Below are 15,205 nucleotides of genomic sequence, written 5' to 3'. Positions count from 1 at the left end.
CCCGGAAGCTGTACGCCGGCTCCCTCGGCCAATAAAGCGAGATGAGCGCCGCAACCCCAGAGTCGGCCACGACTGGACCTAATGGTCAGGGGTCCCTTTACCTTTACCTTTACCCACAGCTCAGAGGTTTGGTGGAAAGGGAGTCATGCGTAATGATAGAACAGAAATTGGTAGGGAATGCAATCGGCAAAACAACTTTTTGAAGGGTCTGATAATCTCCTGTTGGAGATTATTATTAGATCACAAAGGCTGGGGAGAGGCTAGTCTGATGGTGTTCTGGTTGGCTCCGCTGGATGGGCCATTCAACCTTTGCTCTGGCCTCTCTGTTCCCAGTGGCACACAAGGAAGCTGGGTATTGCCACCTTCTCCTTCCATCAGAAGTATGAATCTCTGGAGCCAGAACAAAATAATGGCTGAAGCTGTTTTCAGACATTCAGTCGTGGCCGACTCTGGGGTTGCAGCGCTCATCTTGCTTTATTGGCCGAGGGAGCCGGCATACAGCTTCCGGGTCATGTGGCCAGCATGACTAAGCCGCTTCTGGCGAACCAGAGCAGCACACGGAAACGCTGTTTACCTTCCCACTGGAGTGGTACCTATTTATCTACTTGCACTTTGACGTGCTTTCGAACTGGTACGTTGGCAGGAGCTGGGACATTCAGCCAAATGCCAGAGGCCACAGACTACATGGGGGCATGTGCGCTAACCCCAGACAGGTTGGCCCCACCTCCTGCACTCCCAGCCTTCATGCCAATATTAACTTTGGCCCTTCAGATGTTGCCGAACTCCCACCATCCCTCAATATTGGCCATCCTGGCAGGGGCTGCTGGGAGTTTGAGTCCAGACCGCGACTCGGCGATGGGGTGCATGATTGCATGGAAAAGGCCCCAGGTCCAATCCCTGCTGACATCAGGTATTGCTGGGGAAGACTCCTGCGTCAAAACCTGGAAAGACACCAGTCGCGTGTATAATATTGAGCTAAACGGAGCAGTATTTCCGGGTGGTTAGCAATTGTGACCCAATTGGTGTCAAAGAAAGATAGAACATTTTTTATGTATGCTACAACAGCAGCAAGAATACTCATAGCAAAGTATTGGAAGACACAAGATCTACCCACTCTGGAAGAATGGCAGATGAAGGTGATGGACTACATGGGACTGGCTGAAATGACTGGCAGAATCCGAGACCTGAGACCAGAGGAAAGAGACAGCGGAAGAAGATTGGAAGAAATTTAAAATCTAACTTAAGAGATATTGTAAAATTAATGAGTGTTAAAATGTTATGATTATAGAAAGTAAGTGGATTACAGCTGTAAAGATTAAGTTAAAAGAAAAGAAAAGAATACAACTAGATAAAATTAAGGGTGAAGATTTGCTGAATTAAATTTGAAATTGGAATGCAGAAAGGGGAGGTATGAGGAGGTCGGTGAAGTAAGTTTTAAGAAAATAAGCTTTTGAAATTATACTTGTTTGTTTTTGTGTTTGTTTGTAGTGAGTATGTCTATATAATTTGTGAAAATTCAATAAATATTATTATAAAAAAAAATAGCAATTGTGACCCACACAGTTTGTTCCCTGTCTTTATTTGAATGCCCGAACGCACCTGGAATCTTTGACATTAAAGCCATCATATACCTGCACCTTGCCCTGCATGTTGAGGTGTCCTCTGCCCTCAAAATCCCTGTTGTGTTCCTATGGCAATGATGGTTTGTGCTGTTGGGAAACTGTGTACTTGCAGCTACTCACACAGAGTCAATTAAGGCTTGGCAGACAGCCAGAAGGCAATCTGAAGGAGTAAGTCTGCCTGGTGATAACAGAAGCATGGAGACAGCTCCCTGATTGGTCAAGCTCTCTCAAGGGAGTGATAATTAATGACCTACTAACTGGAATGTGTTAGTTCAGAGTTCAGAGGTTCAAAGTTCTGTGTGTCAGTGTAGGAGTTGTGAGTCGTGTCAGAGAAAGCTAGCAAAAGATCCGTGTTGTGTTCCTGTAAATAGTCCACTGTATATAATAAACACCTAACTACAAGTTCCTGCTTCCTGCTTCGTCTATCCTGTCTGCAGCGAAATCGCCAATTGCTTCCGTGGATTCTGCGTTTACTCTGCTAGGTCTGACTAAGGTCCTGCAACTAGTCAGAAAGTTGCGAAACACCAAATAGGTTTTACCAATGGGAGGGCGGAAATGACTGGCAGAATCCGAGACCAGGGAGAAGAGTCGGTGGAAGAAGATTGGAGGAAATTTAAAACTTATTTGCAGAAATATTGTAAAATTTTTGAATGTTGAGGACATTGAAATGAATTTCAGGGGTTCTAGCAACAAGGTAAAATGTAAGATTGGATTAATAATAGATAGACTAATAGGACATGAATTTGCTGAACCAATTTTTAAAAAGGATACAAAAATGGGAGACGTGAGGAAGTCAGGAAAATAAGTTAACTAAAGAGGAGAAATTAAGAAAGTGGGAATTTTTGTTTTTTTATATATATGTGTGTGTTTTCTTTTTCTTTTTTTGGTGTTTAATGTCTGTATTTTTGTATTTTATAATTTTGTATCTTTTTTGTTTTTTTGTATTTTTCTAAACTTTTCTATTGTTAAAACCTAATAAAATATTATTAAAAAAAAACAAACCAATGGGAGATCCAAGAAACTTTGCTTGTCCCCATTAACTCCAGCACTGTAAACCACATCCTGCCCTTAGGGTTTTCTGCATTTCACTTCTTCTGCTGTCTGGGCTGTTGGCATTCTGCTTCTCATCCTCCGAGGGGTACGTAGCCACTATTTTCAGAAGTGAAAGCAGTTTTAAAGTAGTTCAGCGCATTGGGAGGGGGGCATATTCTGTGCCGAGAAAGCTGCAAAACATCAGAGGTCCCTGCTTGGCTACAGCCCCTGTCTCTTACTCAGCACTGTGGTTAATTCCATCCTAAAATGTTGGTTGCATTGGTGTGGTAGAGCACATTTTCTGCTGCTGGCCTGGGAACCTATTAAGCAGTATCTGTGAAAGAGGATTTGAAAATCCCAAGTATGAAAGGTGTGAACCGTAAGCCTTTCTCCACTTTGGGAAATGGACAGTTTTCAGGCCTCCTCTCAGTCAAGAGCAGCAGCAAGGAACTGTGAACATACACTCAGCGTGGTCTACGAAACACAGTTTTTACAGCCTTGTAAGTTTGTCAGTCCTCATGAGAGAATTCTCTTTGGAAATAAATAGAGTTTGCCCAAAGCAGACATAAAAGAAGCAGCTGGGCAGTTTTATATCCAGCTACCAGGAAAAGGACATAAAGAACCTTTCCCCATAATTTATATGCTGTACATGCCAAGTTGAACATAAATAGTAACCGAACATAGATGCCCACTGTAAAAAAATAAAATAAAAATTATGCAAGTGTTTCTCACATCAAAAGGTGTCATGTAGATGCTGAACTGTGCATGGTAGGTGTATTTATATATTTAAAAAAATTATCAGGAGAAGTCAGAGCCACAAGAATTCAGTTCTGGATAACTATCCTTAATTAATTATGGTATATGTACCACTGTCAATATAAACCGACTAACCAGAAAATCAGTCTACTGAGCTCAGGTTGAAAAACAGCATATGTGTGTTCTGCTTCGCACGCAGAGAGACATTAATGCAGGAGTCGGGAACCTAAGGCCTGTGGGCCAAAAGCGGCCCATGGAGGCTGTTTAACTGGCCCACGAGCCACCCCCGAACTGAGTCCCCCGCTCAACAAGTCCCCATGCACTGCGCTAAACTGGCACAGCGCGGCGCGGGGACTCTCTTCCGTGGCTCCAGAAATCACTTCTGCGCATGCCCAGACACCAGAAATCACGTCTGTGCATGTCCGCCCAGCAGAAATAGCTTATGCGCATGCCCAGATGCTGAAAATTGCTTCTGCACTGGCGCAATTTTTGGCGTCTGGGCATGCACAAAAATGATTTCCAATGCCACGGACATGCGCAGATGCGATTTCCGGCGTCACGCTGCACCTGCCCGGCCCACAGAGTATCTGCGCAGGAATGATCCGGCCCGTGCCTGGTAAGCCTTGCCGACCCCTGCATTAATGGCTTGATGACTGCAACATCAAGTGGCAAGTGCAAATGAACCATCATAGATCAACTAATAGAGATAGAGCAGGGATTATATGACCTTATTTGCTCATTCAGAAACTATAGCTCCATCCGTAGTCACCTGCTGTCAGTCGTCCCTTACGGCCAAAGGAAGGGAAGTCATGTAGAGAACAGTCAACATAAAGTTCCCATAAAGCATAGGCTGTTTCCACATGTGAATTTACTGAGGGTTCGTTCACAAGATGGTTGACTGGATAGCTCAGGTGGTTAAAGCTTGGTGCTGATAATGCCAAGGTTGCAGGTTCAATCCCCATATGGGACAGCTGAATATTCCAACATTGAAGGGGATTGGACTAGAATGATCCTCTGGGTTGCTTCTAACCCTACAATTTGACGAATCTATATCAGACAGGTAACATCCCATGCTGAAGCGGAAACATCATGAAGTTATTTATATTTCCATTCTGAGGAGGGGGGCATTTATTTTCCTTGCTGGAAAAAGTGGAGGCACAGCAAGACCCCACAGATATCCTCACTTGGCAGTGTCACTAAGCAACTTGGAATGTGCAGTAGAATCAAGGTGCAGCCCATTTTCCGCTCAGGGATTTAAGTTTTTGAGGCCCAGGGCAGGGAGTGGACATTTGGGGTCGAACTACACATTACACTTAATGCATAAAGGTAAAGGGACCCCTGACCATTAGGTCCAGTCGTGGCCGACTCTGGGGTTGCGGCGCTCATCTCGCTTTATTGGCCGAAGGAGCTGGCGTACAGCTTCCAGGTCATGTGGCCAGCATGACTAAGCCACTTCTGGCGAACCAGAGCAGCGCACAGAAACATTGTTTACCTTCCCGCCGGAGCGGTACCTATTTATCTACTTGCACTTTGATGAGCTTTTGAACTGCTAGGTTGGCAGGAGCAGGGACCGAGCAATGGGAGCTCACTCTGTCGCAGAGATTCGAACTGTCAACCTTCTGAACGGCAAGTCCTAGGCTCTGTGGTTTAACCCACAGTGCCACCCGCGTCCCCTTAATGCATAGCACTTAATGCATAGCATACAGCTATATCCATTGTCTTTCTTTAATTAATTAGTTGGGAGTTTTTTATTGCAGTGGATAGACAGGGGGATTATTACTTTCTTCACCAGCTATGAGACATGAACACACGCCTGAAAATAACACACAACCCTGCCTGGCTCTGAGGCTTTGTAAAAAATGTCCCAGTTGCTGCCAAAAGTCCTTCTCCCCTTGACAGTCATCACTAACCACCACCCATGATGGCAGGGCAGCTAGTTATACCTGTATTTAAGAATGCACACACTAATTTGTACGTCTAGGTGCCCACTTAGAAATAATTGCTCTCATTTTAATAGAAACAAGCTCCTCAGAGTGGAGAAGACTGTGAGCAGGTGCCCTTCAAATGGAGGACTGCCCTCTGTAAAATAGGACACAAGGCTACCCTACAGGGCCGCTGTGGTTGATAAAAGCAAAACAAGCAGCGACGTAGTGTTAGATTTTTAAAAGCAGGAGCTCCTCATGACAGCCCTCTTAGCCATGACCTCCAGGAGAGTCCAAAAAAATGCACGCAGCTGTTGTGAAATATTATCACACACACAAGTAGCAGAAGCATGGTGCCTCGCAAGACGAAAAGAATCCGTTCTGTGATTCTCTTCGTCTAGCGGTTTTCTCGTCTTGCGAAGCAAGCCCATTGACAGATTAGCGGATTAGCGCTATTAGCGCTTTTAGCGGCTTATCGGCTTATCGGATCAGCTGATAAGCAGCTTAGCGGCTTAGAAAAGGGGGGAGGGGAAAAAACCCCGCAGGAACTCGCAAGACATTGTCGTCTTGCAAAGCAAGCCCATAGGAGATTCGTTTTGCGAAGCACCTCCAAAACGGAAAACTCTTTCGTCTAGCGAGTTTTCCGTCTTGCGAGGCATTCGTCTTGCGGGGCACCACTGTAGTTAAAAACCCAATTTATTAGTATCAGCATGCCTATAAAGTTTCCTGGGACTAAGCTCCAGTGAGCTTCGCAGTGCTCACTTCTACTGCAATAGGTTCAACGTGCAAAACACATCAAGCTTTCACAAAAGATCTTCTGCCAGCTGAAAGCAATCTTTAGCTTTTAATTAGAAACGCACAGAAGTGTTACCATTTTAAACTGTTAATGTAAAGTCGGAACCCTATCAATGGAAAGAAAAAAGTATTCAGCATCTTTTTGATTATTTCCCTCATTTTCTGGCCTCCTTTATACTAACTGCCACAAACTTGAAAGCGGAATTATCCCCTCGTTCACTGTCAGAAGGAGGAGAGTTTATCAGTTTCCCTGGCAGGCTAGAAGACAAGGTCCTCACTCCTGCTCTGGCGGGCCGAGTCTTGGAGCTGTGTTCACCTGCCTCCCTCTTCCAAGAAACATACCTGGATGCTAAGTATTAAGTGTAATATGTAGTTTGACCCTCATAGATTCTAGAACTCCCTTCCCTTGGACACCCAGCTAGCCCCCAACATAGCTGTCAACTGTTCCCCTTTTTTAAGGGAAATTCCCTTATTCCGAATAGGATTCCTCACAAGAAAAGGGGAAAGTTGACAGCTATGGCCCCCAGGCTGATGGTCTTTTGTAGTCCAAGATGTTTTTGTTTCAGCAGGCCTTGAGATGGCGGAATTGTCAGATTTCTGCCCTGTTACTTTATGGTAAGTTCCCTGTTTTTAGCTTTCATCTGGATGCCATGTTTTTCTTTCTTCCTGCTCTTCTTTTTCATTTTTATCGTATTTTGTTACTTGAACGGTGTGAGCAGTCTCAGGCACTGGGTATGAAAAAGATGAGGTACAGTGGTGCCTCGCAAGACGAAATTAATCTGTTCTGTGAGTCTCTTCGTCTAGCGGTTTTTTCGTCTTGCGAAGCAACCCTATTAGCGGATTAGCGGGTTAGCGCTATTAGCGGTTTAGCGTCTATTAAAGGCTTACGGCTATTAAAGGATTAGCGGATTAGCGGCTAAAAGGCTATTAGAGGCTTAGCGGCTTAGAAAAAGGGGGGGAGCAAAAAAAAATTGGAACACTTGCAAGACGTTTTCGTCTTGCAAAGCAAGCCCTTAGGGAAAATCGTCTTGCGAAGCAGCTTAAAAACGGAAAACCCTTTCGTCTAGCGGGTTTTCCGTCTTGCGAGGCATTCGTCTTGCGGGGCACCACTGTATAAATCCTATATAAAGAAACTAATTTTAAAAGTTCTCTCCAACAGATCCCACAAAGGCAAAATAAGGATAGTGCTTTACAAGACATGGGTACCAGTCCAGGGACAGTTGACTTATAAAAATCAGTCCCTTCAGCTAAGGAAGTGTGGGGGGGGGGGGTGTCTTTCTAGTGATATGTGGCACTCTTCACTAAAAAGAGAAAAACTCTCATCTTAAAGATCCTAATGGGAAAACTAAGTGATTTACCAGTATTAAACCATGATGTAACACCGGCGCTGTGAGCCAACATGCTGATGCAATTGTTTAGGATCCGGGACCTGGGGGCTTTTAAAACTATTTTGTTGTACCCAAGGGTGCCATGATGCATCTTTCTGAGTTGCCAAAAATCAATCCACTGAATATCCATATAGCGAAGTGGTAAAATGTTCACACATCACCACTATGTAAAGATCTATGAGATGCCCAGATGATTTGCAACACAAGAGGAATGGTAGAATTCTCACAAGGCACTTCTGTTCCAGAATTGCTGAAATTTCATAACCTTATGTTAATTTCCAGGAAGGAACAGTTAGTTACCGTGTTAATATTATGCTGATTATCATGCAGACACACACAAAGCTCCAGAGGTCATTACTCTTATGTTTACTGTATCTCACTTGCAAAAATTAAGCCTATGCTCTTCTACTATCAATGGCCTGACTACTGGGAGGGGGGATTAAGAATGGAAACAGCAGCATTATTTCAGAATGTTTCTTTAATGTCCTATGTGTGCTATTTCCCACAGAGTTTATGGTCCGCTTGAAGGGCCCCAGATTCTATTATTACGTTTAATCACATTTTAAACCACCGTGATTTACATAATTAAAAACACAAATACAACGAATACATTTAAAATAAAACCTTAACAAGTGGGCACCTGTGGTAAAGACCCATTTATCTGGCTTGGCTGGGAAAGCCTGTCCCTGGCATTTCCAACTAGAATTGGGAAACGCTTCTGTTTGAAACCTTGAAGGGCCAAAACCAGTCATTGTGTCGAGATGGGCCAATGGATCTGAACTGTTATAAGGTAGCTTCTATGTTCTCGCCATGTATTCTCTTGCCCAGCCTTTCCCATAAATTGCATCACACTGAACTACACACACTCACACACTACCTTGAGTACCTTAAGAGGAAGGCGATCTACACATTTTGAAAACCAGCAAACACTGCCTCTCGCACACCAGCCCGTCTCTTAGCACAGGTGGCATAAATAGAGGAGCTGCGCTTGCTCATTCACTGAAATGGCTCGCCGCTTGAGTCATCAGCGAATGCCTGGCTCAATTTGCTCCTTGTCCTCCAGGCACGTCTGGCCTTGGTGCTGTCTTTGCTTCCTGCTCTCCACATATGGCACCACTAATGATGATAGAGTTTTGGCAGAAGAATGCGATTGTTCAATGTCCAGGAGATGGATTGGGGTTGAAGAATCTGTGTTTATTTCTGTGATCAGAAACTGATTGCAGTCAACCACTGACCAAGCAATAACTCACTACTGTGTACTGACTGCTTGTGAAAAGGAACCCTCCTTATCTTCCTTGTTGCATGTACATTCTGACAAGCTCCCATGTGATAAAACAGCAGCTGTACTCTTCCGAGACAGGGTCCAGAGGCTGCGCATTGCAGTAGAGGATGGAGTCAGTGTGTTCATCCTTTTGCCTCTCCCCTGCTCCATGCCCCCACTGGCCTCATATACATGGACAGGCCCTGTTTTGGGGTTCAATGTGATTTGGGGGGCAGTAGCCACATGGCAGCAGCAACCCCTTCTTTTGACCAGCTCACAGAAGCAGCCAGGAGTCGCCACCACTGTTGCTGCACATTGATTGACTGGTTAGTCACATGATCCAGTACAGTAGCGGGAAGGGCTTCTACACCACTAAGGGTTATGTGGCAGAGGGAATTTTCACGTGTGGCTTGGCATATCCTTGGTCCAGATAAGCTGTGCCTGTTGAACACTCTTCTTTTATACAACGGCGCTGTGGGTTAAACCACAGAGCCTAGGGCTTGCCGATCAGAAGGTCGGAGGTTCGAATCCCCGCGACGGGGTGAGCTCCCGTTGCTCGGTCCCAGCTCCTGCCAACCTAGCAGTTCGAAAGCACGTCAAAGTGCAAGTAGATAAATAGGTACCACTCCGGCGGGAAGGTAAATGGCGTTTCCGTGCGCTGCTCTGGTTCACCAGAAGCGGCTTAGTCATGCTGGCCACATGACCCAGAAGCTGTATGCCAGCTCCCTTGGCCAATGAGGCGAGATGAGCGCTGCAACCCCAGAGTTGGCCACGACTGGACCTAATGGCCAGGGGTCCTTTTACCTTTACCTTTATGGGCACCTTGCCCTCTCTTCCTTCCACTCGTCCTTTTAGAGAGAGAAGGCTCACGTCCACTGTTTGCCCATCCACGAGGTAGATTGAGGCAGCCGCCTCGGGCGGCAGAATCCTTGGGGCACATCTGAGGGAGCTCAGCGCCACTGCCAGAGAAGCGAGCGGAAGTGGCGGAAGCGGCTTCAGGGTTCCGGCAAGATCTTGGTAAGGCAACAAAACGCCTCCGTAAGGCCTGATCTCTTCACTAAGAGCCCGTCTGACAAAACCTTTTTCTGTGCAGAGGTTCACACGTGCAGCAATATGAATGTGAAACGCAAGGGATGAAAAGAGCACGATTTTCCAAGAAGAAAATGTAAGCAGGGACAGGCATGAAGCTAGCATGTCCTTCTTACAAAATCTAAATGGATTTTTCTGCCCGCCCCCGCCCCCCCCCCCGCTCCCCACAATCCAACCGTGTGCATTTCCCTCTTGAGGGAAAATCTATTAGAATCAATCCTCCAAAAGCACTTAGTGCATGTCTCTTTTACGTGTTACAGCCTCACCACAAGAGCCACTATGGGGTCATATCCTGCTTGTGTGTTTCCCATAGGCATCTGGCTGGACACTGCATCGTAGCCATATGTTGCACTGAACATTGCTGTAATCCAGAAGGACTTATGTCCTTACGTTCCATGAGTTCATTCCATGGCATGGCTCTAGCCTGGAATGACATAGGCCTGGCCCATCCCATTGTCTTTCCCCTAGAATTATTACCCTCCCTGTAGGCAGGTTGCCAATACTGTGGGAAAGACACATACAGATGTCCCCTTCCATAGGGCTGGAGCCAGACTATAGGATGGATCCATGTGGCTCCCATAGCAGGGTTGAAAAGGGCAGAGGGACCCATAAGTGCTGGCCTCCTGGCCAAATAGTCCCGGGGACAGGAGAAACCACAGGTGCAAAGGAGAAGCTGCCAGTTTTTCTTTGCAATTGTGCACTGAATTCTACTCTGGAGAATCCCTGACCTTCAAGAGCAACTTTATAGGGTAGGTGATGGGCTGCCTTGGGAAACAGTGACATAAAAGAGGGACAATGTGTATGGAACTCTGCGCACAGGCCTTTGGATCCTAGCCAATGTCTTCTTGGCAATACCCAAAAAAAATGCAACTCTTCATTGTCTTCTCCAGGCCACCCTCAAAACTTGACACCACAGTACTCAATTCTTAGGCTATACATGCAAGTATTTTACACCAGTTCATGGCAAAATAGAGTTAAGATCATATTAGAGGCAGGTTTGAAATAATCGTGTTTAGACTCAGTTTGGTTTGTGCACTAAGTTTTTACTAAGATCACAGTAAGAAAATACTACTACTACTACTACTACTACTACTACTACTACTAAGCTAATATCCCTTGACATTGGTGTCTTGGTATACAGTAATGTTCTGTTTCACTTCCTGTGCAATTGCAATGCAGAGGTACAATCTGATGATGAAATTATTACCACCCTGCCGGTGGATGAAGACATTTATTTGCACGGAACTATGCGCCCTTCTGGAAAATCCTGCTTGATCTTTTGAGGGACCAGTTTTTTTGTAAGTGTATCCATTTGCTTTTAAGAGATTGAAAGCCTCTGCCTTCAAATTACTCATGGGGGAATCGGAAAGGAAAATAAAATAAAATGTGAAATGCCTATTGCCCGAAGCTCAGCCAGCAGACTATGTTTGCAAAGTGTCAAGTCCCATATCGAAGCCACCACCAAAAAGTACAGTTAACAAAGAAGAAGAAGAAACACATTTCAGTCACACTAGTTTTGAAAGAAAGAAGGAAATTGTACTTTCTGGGCGGTTTTGAGAAGTCAAAGGGGGGCAGGTACTTTTTAAGTGTGCTGTCATTTGCACTTGGGCAAGCATCCTGACACTATCTAAAGAAGGACAGCACTATTGTGACACATACTACATAGACACACACACACCCCAGCAGGGTTCTGGCTACAGCATCACTTTGCAAGATGATGCCATTGAATTGAATACAAGGTCCTTTTGAATTTGCTTTGCTCCCTAAGTATGGGCAGAATTACACCAGTGATTATTACAGAGTGGCTTGTCGTGAAATTATGCTATTGACCAAGACACTTAATCATATCTGACCATGAGGGTTAGTCTAACTCTTGCACAGAATGTTTTAGACAATCACAGATGTATATATAACTAGCAGAGAGATTGAAAAATAAAGGTTTGGGGTTGTTGTTTTTGTAGAGCTAGTCTGTTTGGAACTGCTACACAACAGCTGTCATCGGGCTTGACTGCATTTCTTCACAAAACAGACTTCCTGGAACAGATCCTCACAGTGATATATATTCATTTCTGGTCCAAGGCAAGGACAACACGTTCAGAATAATTTCTTATAAAACGTGATATCACCAGGTTAAAGAAAACGATAACAAGCCAACAACTTGCAGAAAGAAAGCTTCAAATTTTTTAAGCTGGGATTCTTGGGTGGAGTGGGGAGGGGGGCTTAGATTACTTTTCCCGATATATTCCCCTCATGCCCAGCATCTCTCCCTAGTGAAATCACAGTCTGCTTTGTTAAGATGATGAGAGAGAAAATATTCTGTTCTGAACATCTGGACAGATGCAGCTTAACATGCTAACACTCTATGTAGGCTTGATCAGAAAAGGAATAAAGCAAATACTCTGTTGCCATTAAACAGATTTACAGCACAATCCCATGCATGCCTACTCAGAAGTAACCCCTACTGAGTTCAGTGGGACTTACAGCTAAGTGTGTCTAGGGTTGCAGAATTAAAGTTTCTAATAATAATTTCATTGCCACACACACACACACACACTTAGAAACAAGAGACCCAGATACATACATATATATGCATTTCTAACCTGCCAGAACTATTGAATATCACTTTTATTTGCATACCTCACCTTTCCTCTGTCATGCTGCTAGGACTAGCTGTACCTCCAATACGGCAAAAATCATGCCCATTCCAAAAGTTCAAGTAAATAAACACATGCTGAATCACAAGCATTTAACAAAAATAGACATGAGTTTCCTGCCGTTAAAAAGTGAATTTCAACTGTGTTTTCTAAGTTCCATTTGTTCAAGCTGCTTTTGGGAGAGGGAGGGAGGGAGGAACACACAAACAAACACAGAGGTAAACAGAACTGGGTATAGGCTTAGTTTTAATATGACAGAGGTGTGGCTGTTTTTTTTATGCCCACTTGCATATGAAAACATCGTTGCGTTTGTGCTGACATAAATGGCATTTCTTCACTGTAACATGCAATTTCAGCATATTCAGAGAAAAGACCGTGGGTTTCTTTTACCCCTGTAAGTGGCTGGAAGTTGGTGGATATGCAGTAAGCAGGTGTGTTTTGTCCTTGGACAGGACTAAAAAGTATGTGGCAAAGAACAGATGTCTAAATCATTGCCATAAAAACTAGAGAGAGAGAGAGAGAGAGAGAGAGAGAGAGAGAGAGAGAGAGAGAGAGAGAGAAGGGAAAGACAAAAGATAAAGTGTTACTTACAGTCCTCTGAGGCGAAGCCATATCTTCTCTATTTGTTCCGGTTGCAGGTATTTCAAAGAGTTGCTCTCAAATTCTTCAATTTCCTTCGTTGGAGACTCCATAGCTCTACGTTTTCACTTTGGTCAAAGCTCAGAGAGAATGGATGCGTCCCCCGAAACATGCACACGCTCCAATTTCCTTTTTCTTTTTTTTTTCTTTTTTGGTTAACACTGACCAGGAGCAGCAACCATATTTTCCCCCTGCCTCCAAATGCTCCCCCCTTTGCCACGCACACCCCTGGCTTCCACACTAGGATCAAAAAATTTCAGGTGTGCTCTGGGGGGCAGCTGCGGTGGCATGTCATGTTCCTCAGAGTGATGGAAGGGATTAGAGGCTGATCTCCAGATTGAAGGCAACCCACAGATTTTTATTTTTTATTTTTACACAATAAGCCAAGGATACAATCAGTAAAACCAGCTGAAGGATCTTTATCAGGGGCGAGGGAGGGGGTGGGGGAAGCCTTGCGGACAATTAAGCTGTCTGAATGGGAGGCCTTATAGTACTGGCAGATGTACAGCTCCCAGTTATCCGCCTTGCCATTCGCTGGACTCACTCTGCGTCTCCCCTCTGTGCTATGAAAGGCAGCCCTCATTCCTTGCAGTGCCGAATTTCTCTCTCTCTCTCCTTCTCTCTCACACCCACCCACAAATGCCCTCCCCTTCTCGGGTTCTTCCACTTACCAGCCACTTTACTGACAGGCAAGGAAACCGGCAACTGAGGAAAAGTCATCTGTCAGCAGAAGCCTGACCAACGTCTGTGTCTCTTTCTCTCTCTCTCTCTTTCCCTTTCTCTCATTCTTTCCCTCTTCATACACAAAAGCACACCAAACTAGAGTACTACAGAGGGAGAGGATAATCCAAAGGGGGTGGGGGAAAGGCCTGCTTCAATTAAAGTGGAACAGAGTCAAGCAATTGCATTAATGCACCTCCAAGAGAATCTGCTTGAGTACAGGCAGCCTGCCTAAGCGAGCGAGCAATAAGAGGCGAAGCCACTGTAAAACTGTTTTAGATCTAGAAGCATCCTTTTAGAGAAAGGGGTAAAATCAACTAGTGACCAAGTAACTGCGAAATGGACAGCTAATTACCAACAAATGAACCATTCCTAAACAAGCATTGGCAAAAGGTGGGAACAGCTGACCAGTGAGAAAATTTGCTTCATCTCCAGTTGCTGAAAGTAGCCACGGACCGATCAGTTTAGCTACAAAGACATTGCTTTGGAGTAAAGGCTTCCATAGAATGAAGCAAGTGGCTTTCTGAAGCAGCACTTTTCCTCCAGGTTAAAATTTTCAAATCATGTTCCATAGGATTATTTTACTAAAAGATGCCCAAATCTTAAGCATTGTATTATTAAAAACTGTTTACATTGTTTTCCTCCAAACTTGTGTGTTGAGAATAACATTGTATGCATCTGATGCAATGGACTTGTCTATGAAAGCTTTTGTAATAGTCTAGTCTTTAAGATGAGACAAGATTCTTCATTGATTTTGCTGCAATAGACTCACACAAGTCTTTAACCCTGGTCAAAAAAAGTGTTATTACTGAGGCATTTCAGTCTATTTGTAAAGTTTATTCACAGTAACCTACCATCAAGACAAAGTCTTTTTCCAATGGACCCAGGGTCAATTCACACTTGACATTCTGTACTCAGATATAGATTCTCAAGTGCGGCTTTGTAAACAGCTTTGAGGTTTCATCACAATCAAGCGGTATAAAAAGTACGAAACACACACACGTTTATTTTTCACCCTGCCCCACTTTAAAATGCAACCATGAGTAGAGGCTCAGATATGGCTTTTGCTCACAAGCATGTGAAACCAGAGTGCAACAAAACTATTGACACATGCTCTTCATTAGAGATGTCAGAAGATTCCATCAGAAATGAGAGCAGAAATTTCTGCAAGTCGCATTTTGGTCCGAGGTGAGGGACAGAAATCACACGAGCATATCTGAGTGGTGCTTGCTATCATTTTAGTCAGCGTAAATAGTTGTGTTACTTTCTGCACTGTTTTTGGCATTTCCTTTCATTGAGGTGTATTTAAATCAGAGAGAGTTCTTAT

The 15,205-nt window shown here is 44.4% G+C and overlaps 1 protein-coding gene across 8 annotated transcripts in view; it reads right to left on the bottom strand.

Annotated features, from left to right (window-relative positions):
• Positions 1-15,205, bottom strand: part of PDE1C (phosphodiesterase 1C) — a 268,752-nt gene that overhangs the window by 158,430 nt on the left and 95,117 nt on the right. For 2 of the 8 annotated variants that reach the window (XR_014001156.1, XR_014001157.1), the window contains exon 1: positions 13,111-13,767. The exons of 4 other annotated variants lie outside the window; for them this stretch is intronic. The gene's annotated coding sequence lies outside the window, so the exon portion shown is untranslated. Of the gene's footprint in view, positions 1-12,507; positions 12,677-13,110; positions 13,768-15,205 lie in introns of those variants that run through there. 2 more of the 8 variants (XR_014001158.1, XR_014001159.1) reach the window with 2 other exon arrangements.

Source organism: Podarcis bocagei (assembly GCF_964188305.1).
Source record: "Podarcis bocagei genome assembly, chromosome: 12".
Lineage (NCBI taxonomy): Eukaryota > Metazoa > Chordata > Lepidosauria > Squamata > Lacertidae > Podarcis > Podarcis bocagei.
This window is presented reverse-complemented; position numbering and strand designations above follow the sequence as displayed.